The following is a 15,974-nucleotide window of genomic DNA, read 5'->3' as shown; positions in this document are numbered from 1 at the left end:
TCCACCGTTCATTAAGAACCACCAGTTGGTTTGAGAAATGTGAGTGAGGATCAGAACCAGGTCAGATAGGCATTTAAAATATGTGGCTGGGTCATCGATGGATAGATAAATCAGGCAGAGAGTATGTGCATCAGCAAGCAACATCATTGGTCTCAATGCCATTTTCCAACATGCTCTCCATATCCCTTGCTTTCCTTAATATCCAGAAATGTATCTATCTGTCTTTTGAATAAAGACGTCATTCTCCAGAGTATATAATTCCAAAGGTTGTGCACCTCTCTGATGAAGAACGTTTTCTTTAACTCAGTCCTAACCGCTACATCTTATTCTGATGTGTAGTCCCAGTCTGTACAATCTTTCCTCCTGTGGTAAACTCGTGTTCACTGGAATTGTTCTAGTGAAACTTTGTTGCACTCACTTTAATGGGTCCTAGGTATGGTGACCAACTGGACAACGTTCCAGGTTTGCCTTCCTCAAGGCTCTAGTTTAGTTTCGTTTAATGAAGTACAGTAAAAAGCTTTTGTTGCATTAAAATTTTCTTACTTGACTTAATTAAAATCTCTTAAAGTATTTTTTCCCCTTATTATTGTTTCTATAAAAACAATGTGTAATGAACATTGATAAGGGAACTCAAGGTAAAGAAACCACCAGGAGGTAGCGACCACAACATAAGTTTTAATCTGCAATTTGAGAAGGAGAAGGTGAAATCGGATGTGTCGGTATTACAGCTGAGCAAAGAGGACTACATGGGCATGAGAGAGGAGCTGGCTAAAGTTGACCGGAAAGGGATGACGGTGGAACAGCAATGGAAAAAATTCTGGGAATAATTTAGAAGATGCAGGACCTTTTCATTCCAAAGAGAAAAAAAGATTCTAGGGGGAGAAAGAGGTGATCGTGACTGCCAAGAAAAGTCAAGGACAGTATAAAACTAAAAGAGAAGGTATATAACATTGCAAAGATTAGTGGGAAGCCAGAGGACTGGGAAGCTTTTAAAGAACAACAGAAGGTAACTAATAAGGTAATATGGGGAGAAATACGAAGGTAAGCTAGCTAATAATATAAAAGAGGATACCGAGAGTTTCTTCAGTTATATAAAGACTAAGAAAGAGGCACGTTTCTCTTATGAGAGATGTTGGACCGCTGGAAAATTATGCAGGAGAAGTGATAATGGAGAATAAAGAAATGGCAGAGGAGTTGAATAACTTTTTTGCATCAGCCTTCACAGTGGAAGACACCAGCAACATGCCTGAAATTCATGGGAGTCAGGGGGTGGAAGTTAGTGTAGTGGCTATTACCAGGGAGAAGGTGCTTGGGAAGCTGAACGGGCTGAAGCTGGATAAGTCACCTGGACTAGATGGACTGCACCCTCGGGTTCTGAAAGAGGTGGCTTTAGAGATTGTGGAGGCATTGATAGTGACAGGATGGCAGAAGGCAAAGAGTGGCAATAAAGGGGGCTTTTTCTGGTTGACTGCTAGTGACTAGCGGAGTTCCGCAGGGCTTGGTGCCAAGGCTGCTGCTCTTCACATTGTATATTAATGATTTGGATGAGGGTATTGAAGATTGCAGATGATACGAAAATAGGTGGAGGGGCAGATAGTGTAGAGAAAGTAGGAACTCTGCAGAAGGACTTGGATAGGTTGGGAGAGTGGGCAGAGAAGTGGCAGTTGGAATTTAGTGTAGCAAAATATGGAGTCATCCATTTTCGTAGGAGGAATAAAGGCGTAGATTATTTTCTAAATGGGGCGAGAATCCAGAAATCCAGAACAGGGTTTCTCAGATACTACCTCCAGAATTTGGGAGTGGAGAGGATGGAATGGCCTGCCAGCAGTCCTGACCTCAACCCCATTGAACACTTGTGGGATCAGCTTGGGCGTGCTGTTCGTGCCAGAGTGACCAACACAACCACGTTGGCTGACTTGCGACAAGTGCTGGTTGAAGAATGGGATACCATCCCACAACAGTGTGTGACCAGGCTGGTGACCAGCATGAGGAGGAGGTGCCAGGCTGTTGTGGCTGTGTATGGTTCTTCCACACGCTACTGAGGCTCCTGTTTATTAAATGAATAAATTGTTAAATTGCCAATATGTCTTGTTTCTTCAGACTTCAATCATCCAATCCACCAAACAACACTGAACAAGAGTCAATGGCAGAATAAGCTGTTTGGGATTGGCAGAGAAGATTTGGCAAATTTTTCATGGGCGCAACCCATATACTCAGCTCTGCTGCTCATCCCACAAATGCATGTTCCTTACAAATGTGGCACCATTTAAAAGGGAAATAAACAGGCTTTCCAACGGTATAAGATTTATTGCCAAGAAGCATTGTTACAATAAAGAAATAATCTACCAAACACAAATGTCCTTACTTTTTGTGCTATGTTTAGTTCATGATAGCACCACAAACAATGAATGATGACTTTCCTAAGACTAACCTCGAAACAAATTGCTTGCGTCTACTGATAACCTGTTCGCTGCAGAACCTGTGGCTGAACTATGTGGCGCATTCTGAAAGACGTCCGTAGATAAAAACTCCTACAGGAAATGATAGATTGGCTTATGAAGTTAGAAAATATGGAGAGATGTGCAAAAGAAAGGGAAACAGCTATAGCTGCGAGCCTGCTTCTTGGGGTAGGGCAGCAATGGAGCCAGGAAGGGTGGACGGACTCGGGAAGAGTGGCATGCGGCGGGGGAATAGAATAGGGAGAGAGGAAAAAGGGGGGATGAGGGGTGGAACGAGGGGTGAGGGGGGAAAGGAAGAGGGGGAAAGTGGAAGAGGGGGAGGGGAAGAAGGGGCGGGCGGGAAGGGAAGAGGGGGAAGAAGGGAAGAGGGGGAAGAAGGGAAGAGGGGGAAGAAGGGAAGAGGGGAAGAAGGGAAGAGGGGGAAGAAGGGAAGAGGGGGAAGAAGGGAAGAGGGGGAAGAAGGGGAAGAGGGGGAAGAAGGGGAAGAAGGGGGAAGAAGGGAAGAGGGGGAAGAAGGGAAGAGGGGGAAGAAGGGAAGAGGGGGAAGAAGGGAAGAGGGGGAAGAAGGGAAGAGGGGGAAGAAGGGAAGAGGGGGAAGAAGGGAAGAGGGGGAAGAAGGGAAGAGGGGGAAGAAGGGAAGAGGGGGAGAATGGGAGGGGGGAGAATGGGGGTGCTACCGGCACGAACGAAGGTGAAGGGTATGAGGATACACGACGCAAGAGCGGTGTGGCCCTGTGGTGAGGCGGGCGAAAGCAGCAGGTGTGGCGGTTTGGAACGAGATGCAGGAGGGAGGGTGAACCAAGGCACTTTGTTCGTGCTCTGGGTATTGCCACCTTTTCGACGGGCATGTCTGCGAAGCGGCGACGCACAACCGAGCTTCACTGAGCATGGGCGGGGCGGGGCTGGGCGGGCCAGGCCCCAACGGCCGCTCCGCCACGCGCCCTGCAGCGCGGCAAACGCGCGCCACGGCTGCCATGGAAACGCTGCAGCTAAAGCTTCAACCGCCGTGTCGTTTCTTTTATTTCTTTAACGCTTTTTATTATTTGCAAAGGTTTTGAGACATTTGAATTGAACCCAACGTCGTTATTTGTGTACAGTTTCAAATGTCCTGCATTTGCATCATAAGCCCTTGTTACTTGCAACAACACAGGGGACAAAGCGGTCCTCTCTGACAAATAAGTAGACAGCTCTCAGCCGAGCCCTGGAAAAGGTGGACTATTTATGAAGATAGACACACAATGCTGGAGTAACTCAACGGGACAGGCAGCATCGCTGGAGGAGGAATGGGTGACGTTTCGGGTCGAGACCCTGCTTCAGACTGAGCCAGGGGAGAGGGAGACTAGAAATATGGAAGGGTTTAAAAGAGAATGAGGGGTATGAAAACGACGGATCGAAGCGAGTTGATCAAGGAAATGTAGAATGGTTCATTGTTGCACATAAAAAGAATCAGGATGACAGTGAAATTAGTCGAAGAACTAGAGTGGGCGAGGGTTAGAGAGAGATGGAGAAAACAAGGGTTACTTGAAGTTAGAGAAATCAATAATTCATACCGCTGGATTTTAAGCTTACATATCTCGGGAGCACCTCTCATGATAAAAATCCACTACTGCCCTCAATGCAATAACACAGGTCTTAGTTGATTGAGAAAAAGGGAATTCGAAGATTAAGACTGCGAGCCAGATACAAAACTCATAATCCAATAGACGCAATGATGATTGCCCTGTGTGTTTCTGAAACTTGGACAATGTATGGAAAGTTTCTCGAAGCACTGGAAATGTATCACCAATACTTCCTCTGCAAAACCCTTAAAATTCACTGGAAGAATAAGTGAATCATTAACGATGTTCTCTTACAGACCAGCATTGATGCCCGAGTTACTCTCAGATGGTTACTATGTTGTCTGCATGCCTAACACTGTACTCTCAAAATAGTCAATTCCAAGCTGTTTCACAGGAGATAACCAAACAGATAGGAAAAAAAATCAATGATGTGCTCAATGCTTCCTTGAAGGATTGTAACATCCCCATAAACTGGGGAATCTGTGAACCATGACTGTTCAAGCTGAGATGGAGCATACAGGATGGTATTGATATTAGGTATCTTAAAAACTGTGCAAAAATGACAGAAGGAGACCACTAATACTCAAGCTGTTCACCAGCCCACCCTGTCAGTCACCTCCTGTCCCGTTTGTGGGAAGAATCTGTGGTTCCTACATTGGCTAATCAGTCACCTCTGAACTGACAAAAACTGAAGTGGAAGCAAGTCATCCTTGATCTTGAGCAACTGCCTCAGAAGTACATTCTTTTTTGAAAGTGATATTTCTTGTTAACTGTAAGTGGCATATGCTTTCATAGGATATCTAATCAAAAAATATATAATTTTTTAATTTCAATTAAATTAAGTAACCTTTGTCCCTGGGGAAAAATTAACATTTATTACCTCAGTGCTTTAGATCACATGCAATTTTTATCGCAGTGGAACTATTCCATCGTGTATTGCAGTTAAATCAAAATGCTGTAGGCCAAAAGTATTTTACTTACAGAGCATGCGTTGCAGAGATGGTAAGTGGCATTATATGTTGTAAAACTAAATGCCTAAGTATATTTTTGTATGTAAGAATATGACTTTGCTTTTGTTCTATTGTAGCATTCATGGTCATGGTTGGCAAGAAATAGGAGAAAAAGACAAAGTGCTGGAGTAACTCAAAGGGTCAGGTAGTATCTCTGGAAGATGTGAATAGGTGACATTTTGAGTCGGGACCCTGTTCAGACTGATTGTAGTTGGGGGGAGGAAGCTGGAAGGGAGGTGGGGGATGAAGCCTGGCAAGTGATATGTGGATGCAGGTGAGGATGGAGTGATTGGCAGATTTTTGGACAAAGGCCAGAGATAAAAAAACAAAAGGCTGACAGATAAGGAGATGTGTGAAATGTGAAGCCAGAGGCAGGGATATGAGAGGAAGAAAAGGGGTGGGGAGGGGGTTTATAGCAGGCTTTGGGACATAACCAGGAGGAACACAGGAAAGAGAAGGGGTAGAACTTCTATCCTTTTCTCACAACCTTTGGTCATTTCATTTCTGAGCTTTGTCCATCCATCTGCCATTCTAACCCACATCTATCACTTCTTCTCGCAGCTCATTACTCGGATATGAAGTTGCCCCTTGTCTCTCACCTTTAACATATGCCATCAAATTTTTGATTCTCCTACCCTAGGAAAAAGACTGTGGCTATTCAACTTACCTATTGGAAATATGTGTAGGAAATATGTCATTAAGTTGCATGCGTCATAGGATGGGGTAGGATAGGCTGGGATTGTTTAAAATTTTAGAGCATAGGCTGAGGTGTTATTTTATTGAGGGGTACAGAATCATGAGGGTCTAGGGTAATGTGAATGCTCACAGTCTTTTTTCCCCCCAGGGTAGAGGATAGTAAATCTAGAAGGCAAACACAAAATGCTGGATTAACTCAGCGGGTCAGGCAGCATCTCAGGAGAGAAGGAATGGGTGATGTTTCGGGTCGAGACCCTTTTTCAGACTGATGTCAGGGGAGGGAGCGGGACAAAGATAGAATGTAGTAGGAGACAGGAAGACAGTGGGAGAACTGGGAAGGGGGAGGGGAAAGAGAGGGACAGAGGAACTATCGGAAGTTAGAGAAGTCAATGTTCATACCGCTGGGGTGTAAACTGCCCAAGCGAAATATGAGATGCTATTCCTCCAATTTGAGCTGGGCCGAGAGGGAATAGGCTTAACGTGAGAAGGGAGAAATTTAAGAGGAACCTCATGGGCAACGATTTCCCTCAGAGGGTAGTCCTTAGCTGGAATGAGCTGTCAGAGAAGCTATAGACTAAATATAATTATGAATTCAAAAAGACATTTGGACAGATATATGGGACAATTGCAGGCCAGAATGCCAACTTGATAGGCGTGGACAAGGTGGGCCAAATGGCCTGTTTCCTTGCTTTATAACTATGACTCCATAACTTAGATCTCCTTAGTGCATTGGGAATACATTAAAATAACTATTGACAAAACATATTTTCCAACAAGGTTATTTCAAATCTATCACGTCATAGATAGGCACAAGATGCTGCCTGACCCACTTGGTTACTCCAGCATTTTGAGTCTATCTTCGGTGTAAACCAGCATCTGCAGTTCGTTCCTACACATTTTATCTATCATAATTCGTTCCTGATGAACTTCACCGCCACAATCATTCTGAAGAAGGGGTCCCAAGCTGAAACATCACCTATCCATGTTCTCCAGAGATGCTGCCTGACCCACTGAGTTGAATCAGCCAGCATCACCATGAAAGTCTTCTGGGTCACATACAGTAACAGCTCTTAGACAAAATGACCAGCACCAATATGGTACTCTGTCTTAAACTTTAATACATAATATGACATAAATATGATTTTTGTTTCCTTCCACATCTCAACCAATCATTCATGCACTCATGCTGTGTCCCCTTTCCCATTGAGATTGATGATTTAGTACCAAAATATGGGAATTTTACGCTATGCTGAATAAGAACTAAAGTTAATATTATTTTACATTAGACACAGATGGCAGACAGAGAGGACCTTTATCCAGAGGTCTGGGTTAGCTTGAGGCCAAGGTCCCAAAGGTGAAAGGACTGATTTTTTTCCTGCGACAAGGTAACTTTTGTCTCATTATATTTCTTCTCTTCTGTGAATACCTGCAACATTTCTGGCTCAGAAGGTTGACCAATGACTTTCATTTAAACTCTTGATGCTTCTCAATAGCCTGACACTTTTGGTGCAGGGGAATCTACTGTACTGAAACAATTTAATTTCCAAATGAAGTGAATATAAAGTGATTTGTCAAACGGAAGCAAATATTTACAAAATGGTTATTATTCAGAATATATTGTTACTCCTTAAAGCAAGACTAGATGCCACCTAGTGTTAATATATGGGTATAATTGTGATCTTAAGAAGAATTACCTCAAGCTCCAATAAACTTATACCAGTGGAAATCTTAACTCATTTTACTCATTATATAAGTAGTCTTTATCGTATTCTTGAAAAGTTGTACTTTTTATACATTCCTTTAAAGAATTATACTTTGGTTTACAATAATTACTAACTTCCCTGACCTTCAAAATAATATTTATTACACAGACACTTACACAGGCAAGGAAGTTATTTTTCTGATCAAGAATACTCCTTAACTCTGTTAAGTGTGATGAAAATTAATAGGATTTTGTGCTTTCCCCCCCATGGTATTCAGATAAAACCACGTGATATTGACAGTGAATGTATTTTTGAAAGAGATTCCTGGTTTTCAATTGTAATGTAATATTACAGATTTTGGTCAGCATAATGTTCCAATTTTTCTGTTAGTAAACAATAAAACTCCCATGCATCTGTGCGATTTATATATAACAGGTGATCTTCACAGGTTAATGTTAGTGCCTTCATGCCTAATCTGAAGAATTAACCTGATTAGTTAACCTGAAAGAATTAAGATTAACCTGACCCAAAACATCATCTGCACATTTCTTTCCATATCTAGTGTCTGACTGTTGAGTGCCTCCAGCAGTTTGTTTTTTTTGCTCAAGATTTCAGCAACTGCAGTTTCTAGCATTCGGCTTCATAGGGCGATAGGAACAAAATGACATTAGAAATGGAAGCAGGAAAATGCTGTTAACCTCATCACAATTGCGCTGTAATCCAGAATGATTAAGATTGATATTACTTTAACCCCATTTTCCTGTATTAATCTCATAATTCCTACTCTCCTTAAACATACTTAATTACTGAGCTCCAGAGCCCTCCTGAGTAGAGTATTACAAATCTTCACTACATTCTAATGAAGAAATTAATTTTCATCTTGGTCATGGAAGCCAAAACCTTATTGTCAGTCTGCAAACCTTGCTTCTGGATAGCTCAGCCAGGAGAAATATTTTTCCTCCATCTACCCAGTTAACCCCTGAAAGATCTTTATATGTTCCAGTGAGATCATTTCTAAATACTGAAACTTGCAGGATAGGTCTGCTTAATCTCTCCTCATTGGAAACATCCACTTCATCACAGGGATCAATAAATTGAACCTTTGCTATAATCTCCTTAGATAGGGAAAACAGACATATGTATAGTATGTATGCCAGGTGCTGTTTCGTGAGTTTTATGTGATGTATACATTTTTATGACAATGGTAAATACCTTTTCCTTTGTATTCTTGGCATCTGAGATGCAAATTGAGATGTATTTTATTCAGTTGGAAAAAGAAGCATCTCATTAATTGCAAAAAGGTTTTAATCTGAGTTATGTTCAATAATGATATTACCATTTTCCTGATGACAATTTGCTCTGAAAGATATGATGTAAAGACAAGAATTGAAATCTCAATAATGGATGTAGAAACTTGAATTTGGTTAATTCAATTAAAGTTACAATAAAAAGCTAGTATCAATATTGGTGACCATGAAACAATCCAATAGTCATAAAAACTCCAATTGGTGCACCAATGTTCTTAATTGAAGGAAATCCACTGTGCAGTCTAGTTTATATGTGACTTTAGACTCAAAGTAATGTAATTAACACTCCCTTAATTGTTCAGTATCAAAACCAAAGGAGTTAAACATTGGACAGACAACCTGTCATCCACATGGTAAAAATAAAACGGAATTTAAAAAGTGTTTAAAATAGGACAGCTGTCAAACTGTCTTGTCAAGTGTTGGCCTGATATACTCTTAATCACAGAATCGTAACTTTCAAATTCCTCCATCACAATCTCTGGGTATTCCATTCAACTAATTTCACAAACCCACCAGAAGTAGGAGGCAATGCGTATATATATGAAGAACTCATTGTTAACTCCAGAGCTCGTGAAAACTCATGGCAACAAATCAAATGCAGGCAAGTAAACTTGTATGTTTTGAGAATATTTGAGGATGAAAGTGAAAGTGTGACCGAATTGGGGAAATGTGGGGAGTAGTGTTGGTGTTTGCTTCACTCACCTGCTTTTGCTCCACATCCCATCTTATCCAACTAAACTCTAGACATCTCAATTTTGGAAACTCTGATCAAACTTCTCCATGCAGAGATTTTGATTTCCTTCACACTATGTGTGGAGAAGTGCTTCTTAATGTTACTCCTGGACTGTGGTAAAAAATATATATAATGCAGAATGTTTATTCAATGGTTAGAGACGGAAATGTAGTGGTTTTAGAAGAACGTGATTGTTGTATCAACAATTTGGTACAGTAAGCAATTAAGAAGAAAAATAGTGTTAACCTTTATTGGGAGAGGATTTGAGAATAAGAATACATAATCCCAGTGAGATTGCACCTCGGCTATTGCCTTTAGATATTATCTCCCTACCTAAGGAGAATATATGTACAATGGAGGGAATGCAATATAAGTTCTCTATACTGGGCTGAGGGTGTTGTCAATGAAGAGAAATTAAGATTATATTATCATTAGTTTAGTAGAATGAGAGGTAATCTCATTGAATCAGTCTACGTTTTTACGTCTTTGTAGTGTACTTGGAGCATTTTGAACTACTAATCATAGCCTCAAAATAAAGACACAAACATTGAGAACAGAGATGAGAAGAAATTTATTCACAAAGAGTGTAGTGAATCTTTGGAAGCTCAGTTCTTCAGTACTGTACATTCAAGGCAGAAGTTTGTAGAATTTAGAGATTAAGGGAATGAATACATTAACACCAGGTAAATGGCGCTGAGGTAATGGTCAGTCATAATCATTAACTGATGAAGCAGGCATGAGGATGCAAATGGCCTACTCCTGCTCCTATCTCTTACAATCTTACAACTACTAACCCCACTCTTTCCAGTCATGTCAGTTCACCAATCTTGGAAAGAAGGCTGAAGAATCTTGCAGTAGGTGGAGCCACATGATTTCAAACAGATTATATCAATGATGCATAATTGTACCAGATTCACTCCTACCTTCAGGAAATGGCAAATACTCAATATGTAGTTGAAAAAGACAACACCTACAGCCAGAGTTTTTGCCTCCTGAGGCATATACCATTGGAAATAGGATGACTGCAGCCAAATCCGTGTTTGATAACAAAAAACAATGGAATCCAATGACATGCTGATAAATTCTGAAGCTTTTGCTCTCAGATTACCCTCAGATTACCCATTCCTTCATCTAATATGTTCCAATGCATTTTAAAACTGGCATGTTCCGAACAATGTGAAATTAACTTTAAAAGTGTGAAGTTTAATTTCTTCACATTTTAGTTGAGCTGTAAAACCAAAAAAAAACATTCAACTTTTTTATCCCTGTTAATCCCATATCAATTTCACTTTCTTTATCTGATTGGACAATGTGACTTTTCTTCATTAAGAATTGTTCGATCTCATTGGATTTGCTTTCCCTGTTAACACAAATCTCCTCCAAAGGGCACAGTACTAGTTTTGACCTTGAATGAACACATTTTAGGTTTTAACAACTTACTGAATTCACAGGTTGATCAGCAATCTGAAAGATTTATGCATTTAAGACTATAACCATCTTTATATACCTGATAGGGTGCACAGTACTGACCAAACTGAGTATTTTGCAATTAAATGGCAAATAAAAAAACTGATGCTGGGAATCTGAAATTTAAAAATAAACAAGCTGGCAAAACACTCAGCGGTTATATAGTATCTATGGAGAGAGAAACATAGTTAGCATTTCCGTTTGAAAGTTGTGAGGTAATGCTAAACTTGCAACAAATCTTGGTTAGATTTGGCTGAACATTGTTTAGTTTATAAATACAGCATGGAAACAGGCCCTTCGGCCCACCGAGTCAATGCTGGTTTGCACTAGTTCTATGTAATCCCACTTTCGCATCTATCCCTTACTCATGAGGGGCAACTTTACAGGGGCCATTTAATCTTCAAACCCGCACGTCTTTGTGATGTGGGAGGAAGCTGGAGAACCCAGCTTACCACTTTGGTGGTAAGAATAGGAAGGCAGAGTATTATCTGAATGGTGTCAAGTTAGGAACAGGGGACGTACAACGAGATCTGGGTGTCCAAGTGCATCAGTCACCGAAAGGAAGCATGCAGGTTCAGCAGGCAGTGAAGAAAGCCAATGGAATGTTGGCCTTCATAACAAGAGGAGTTGAGTATAGGAGCAAAGAGGTCCTTCTGCAGTTGTACAGGGCCCTAGTGAGACCGCACCTGGAGTACTGTGTGCAGTTTTGGTCTCCAAATTTGAGGAAGGATGTTCTTGCTATTGAGGGCGTGCAGCGTAGGTTTACTAGGTTAATTCCCGGAATGGCGGGACTATCATATGTTGAAAGACTGGAGCGACTAGGCTTGTATACACTGGAATTTAGAAGGATGAGAGGAGATCTTATCGAAACGTATAAGATTATTAAGAGGTTGGACACATTAGAGGCAGGAAACATGTTCCCAATGTTGGGGGAGTCCAGAACAAGGGGCCACAGTTTAAGAATAAGGGGTAAGCCATTTAGAACTGAAATGAGGTAAAACTTTTTCAGTCAGAGAGTTGTGAATCTGTGGAATTCTCTGCCTCAGAAGGCAGTGGAGGCCAATTCTCTGAATGCATTCAAGAGAGAGCTGGATAGAGCTCTTAAGGATAGCGGAGTCAGGGGGTATGGGGAGAAGGCAGGAACGGGGTACTGATTAGAAACATAGAAACATAGAAAATAGGTGCAGGAGTAGGCCATTCGGCCCTTCGAGCCTGAACCGCCATTCAATATGATCATGGCTGATCATCCAACTCCGTATCCTGTACCTGCCTTATCTCCATACCCCCTGATCCCTTTAGCAAAAAGGGCCACATCTAACTCCCTCTTAAATATAGCCAATGAACTGGCCTCAACTACCTTCTGTGGCAGAGAATTCCACAGACTCACCACTCTCTGTGAAGAAATGTTTTCTCATCTCGGTCCTAAAAGTCTTCCCCCTTATCCTTAAGCTGTGACCCCTGGTTCTGGACTCCCCCAACATCGGGAACAATCTTCCCGCATCTAGCCACTCCAACCCCTTAAGAATTTTATATGTTTCTATAAGATCCCCCCTCAGTCTTCTAAATTCCAGCGAGTACAAGCCTAGTCTATCCAGTCTTTCTTCATATGAAAGTCCCGCCATCCCAGGGATCAATCTAGTGAACCTTCTCTGTACTCCCTCTAAGGCAAGAACGTCTTTCCTCAGATTAGGAGACCAAAACTGCACACAATACTCCAGGTGCGGTCTCACCAAGGCCCTGTACAACTTCAGTAGAACCTCCCTGCTCCTAAACTCTGCAGCCTCCTAGCATCCTCCTCGCAGCTAACACTGCCACCCAGCTTCGTGTCATCCGCAAACTTAGAGATGTTGCATTCAATTCCCTCGTCCAAATCATTAATATACACTGTAAATAACTGGGGTCCCAGTTGATTGAGAATGATCAGCCATGATCACATTGAATGGCGGTGCTGGCTCGAAGGGCCGAATGGCCTCCTCCTGCACCTATTGTCTATTGTCTATTGTCACCCGAAGGAAACTCTTGTGGTCACAAGGAGAATGTGCAAACGCCACACAGACAGCACCCAAGATTAGGACTGAACCCTGAGTCGCTGGTACTATGAGGCAGCAGCTGTACCACTGTGTTGCCCACATTGTTTGGCATACAGTAAAAATATTGCAAAATACCAGCAACACAAATATGAGAGTATATCTATTAAGAAAGAATGAATTGTATGGATAGCTTTGGACTGCAAAAAAGAAAGATGCGGCAAGACTTTAAACATGTCCATAAATTAATGCTAAGTTTTGACACACAGGGGGGTACCATTACTATTTCTAGGTTAGGTAGGAACATAACAAAAGGCCAAAAAAATAAAATAGGCATCAACTAAAGAAAAAGCCAATTCAGAAAAAAATGCAAGTAGCACAGCCAGAGGCTGAGGTGAACAGTGTGGTTGAGTTTAAGGGGAGACTAGAATGCAATGGAAGATAAAGGAGTCCAACGAGGAAAGTTGGGCAGTGACAAAGAGAGCATAAATGCGGCAGTACAGGTTGGGTTTAACAGCCTGTTTTGAATTGTTTTGAACTACATAATTCTCTGTATTACCAAAATGCTGTGCAACATTCCTAGTCAGTTCAAAGTATTCTCCATTTGCATAAAGAATCCACCATCAGAATTCTCAGTAATTTTGCCATTGCCAAGTTATATTTTCAACCACAGCTCCAAGGATTGGAATATTTTTTCCTCAACTGTAAAATGTGGTTTTAAATCAATCCCAGACTCTGTTAGCTGTGAAAGCCCTTGGTAAAATAAAAGTTTTGGTAGCTTCAGCTAAGTTTCTTGTGGGCTTTAAAATGGTTTTCTTACTGATCAGTCTGCATAAATGGATCTGAAATATCTATTGGTCAAACCTACAACTGATCTAGGATTGCTTGAAGCTGATACGTGAAAAAAATGTTGTTTCTAACATGTTAACAAAATAATTCAACCACTGTAAGTCTGCAAAATGGGCATATTTTGCATTGTTGTGGTAATTGGCACACGCCAACAAATTGATGGAACATATGACAAAAATTAAGCCAGATTTGAATATTTGAAGCCAAATCACAGACAACAATTTAAACATAATTAATTCCGAATGGCATGATGGAAGCTTGGGAATTTTTTTGGTTTGAGATTGCAGTCATTCAATAAATTACTGTGCCTTTACTTCAAGATGCTTTACCTTTTTTTGGATTCAGCTCGGCCTATCTCAGTTTGAAGTTTGACATCAGCTGAATAGTTGTTTCTTTCTAACTACCAAGTGAATATAACTCACTTTGCGTTTAATATGAGGTTAATTGAAAGACAAAAAATGTGTCCGGTAGCATGGGTGAACAGAATAACTTCTTAACTATGTGCTATTTAAATCTCACTCTTGGATGACAGTTGACTTCAGCCAGTGTAACAGACAAGGTAATAAAGTTTTCCATGGTACTCAACAGTGAAGAAGTGGGCAGAATAGGCGGCACAATGGTGCAGATGGTAGAGCCGTTGCCTCATAGGGCCCTTGAACAGTAGGTCATGTCAAAGGGAGTGACACACATAGTGGCTCAAGCCTTCTGGAGTGCAAAGCAGCTTCCGGCCTACACCCGTAACACACGCAACACTGCTCCTCTGTGATTCCGCTATATTATTTTGTCAGGCCAAACCCTTGCCATCCTTTTCTCCTTAACTTCATCCTGCCTGGTTACACTCCCTGTCTTCATTGTCTTCCAATTCCAGCATTTAAGTGAGCTGATTTAAATCCCTCCACCACCGGTATCCATAACCTTAAATGCTTTGCAGGAATATCTTTTGAAATCTAACCAGAGCCATTGCAATTGATCTCCTGTGTACCAAAGCAAGAAAAAGGAACTAAAATATAAGCAGGCTCTTTTCCATTAAGCCCTAAGGAAAGACACAAAGTGCTGGAGTAACGCAGCAGGTCAGGCAGCAACCCGGGAGAACATGGACAGGTGATGTTTTGAGCCAGGACCCTTCTTCAAATCAGTCTGAAGAAGGGTTTCAACCCGAAAAGTCACCTATCCATGTTCTTCAGGGATGCTACCTGACCTGCTAAATTATTCTGGCATACGTGTCTTTCTCTGGTATAAACCAGCATCTGCAGTTCCTTGGTATTACAGCCCCCAAGGAACAGTGATTTGTGAGTTCTGCAGCTGGTATCTGGCTTATCATCTGTCATCAAAAAGAGCATCTTAAACTTAAATATCATCTTCACCATAGAAAGAGGTCCCAAAGAACGCTACGACAAATGTCACAAAATAACACAAGGACAAATTAGTCCACCCAATCAATGAGTAAGGGTGGGCAGAATGTAGGAAATAAGTTTCTAGGGATTATGGAGAAAATACCAGGGCTCAGAGCCAGAGCTCAGAACCAGAGCGGAGAGAAATAACTCATTTCCAGAAAGGTGGAAACAAAATAGAAAAATGGAATAAAACAAGGTCTGCTACACAAGGAAAGAAATATTGAGGAATATACCCTGTCTATTTTCGGCTATGAGATGAATTATTTACTTTGATACGAAGAATTAAAACAAAAACATATTTATTTAGAAAAATGTTAACTTTCTGCTAAATATCACTGTAAAGAGTTACAAGAGTGCTGGTGCATAAAACATAGAAAATTAAAATGCTCTATGTCAAATGTTGTTTTGGCCTTTATTTCCAAAAGGAAAAAGAAGAAAAACAGAATTTGAAACAAAAAATAAAAAATTGTGGGAACACTCAGCAGTCAACTAGCATTTCATAGAATCATAGAGGAATATAGCACCAAACAGGCCCTTTGGCCCATCATGTCTTGCCGATCATCAACAACCTAGCTATATTAATCTCTTCTACAGTACTTCATTCATAGTCTTTGATGCCTTGGCAATTCAAATGTTCATCCAGCCCTGCCTAATGTCTGACAATGACCAACATTGTATGCTCCATGGGGGTCAGGCTCTGCAGGAAAGTCTCTCCCATTTTCATTAGTTCTTGCTACCTCTAATTGCAGAAACTTGTATTCTACAAGAAT

Source organism: Rhinoraja longicauda, chromosome 27, assembly GCF_053455715.1.
Source record: "Rhinoraja longicauda isolate Sanriku21f chromosome 27, sRhiLon1.1, whole genome shotgun sequence".
NCBI classification, from domain to species: Eukaryota; Metazoa; Chordata; class Chondrichthyes; order Rajiformes; family Arhynchobatidae; genus Rhinoraja; species Rhinoraja longicauda.
The sequence above is the reverse complement of the archived record's forward strand: the minus strand, read 5'-3'. Positions refer to the sequence as shown.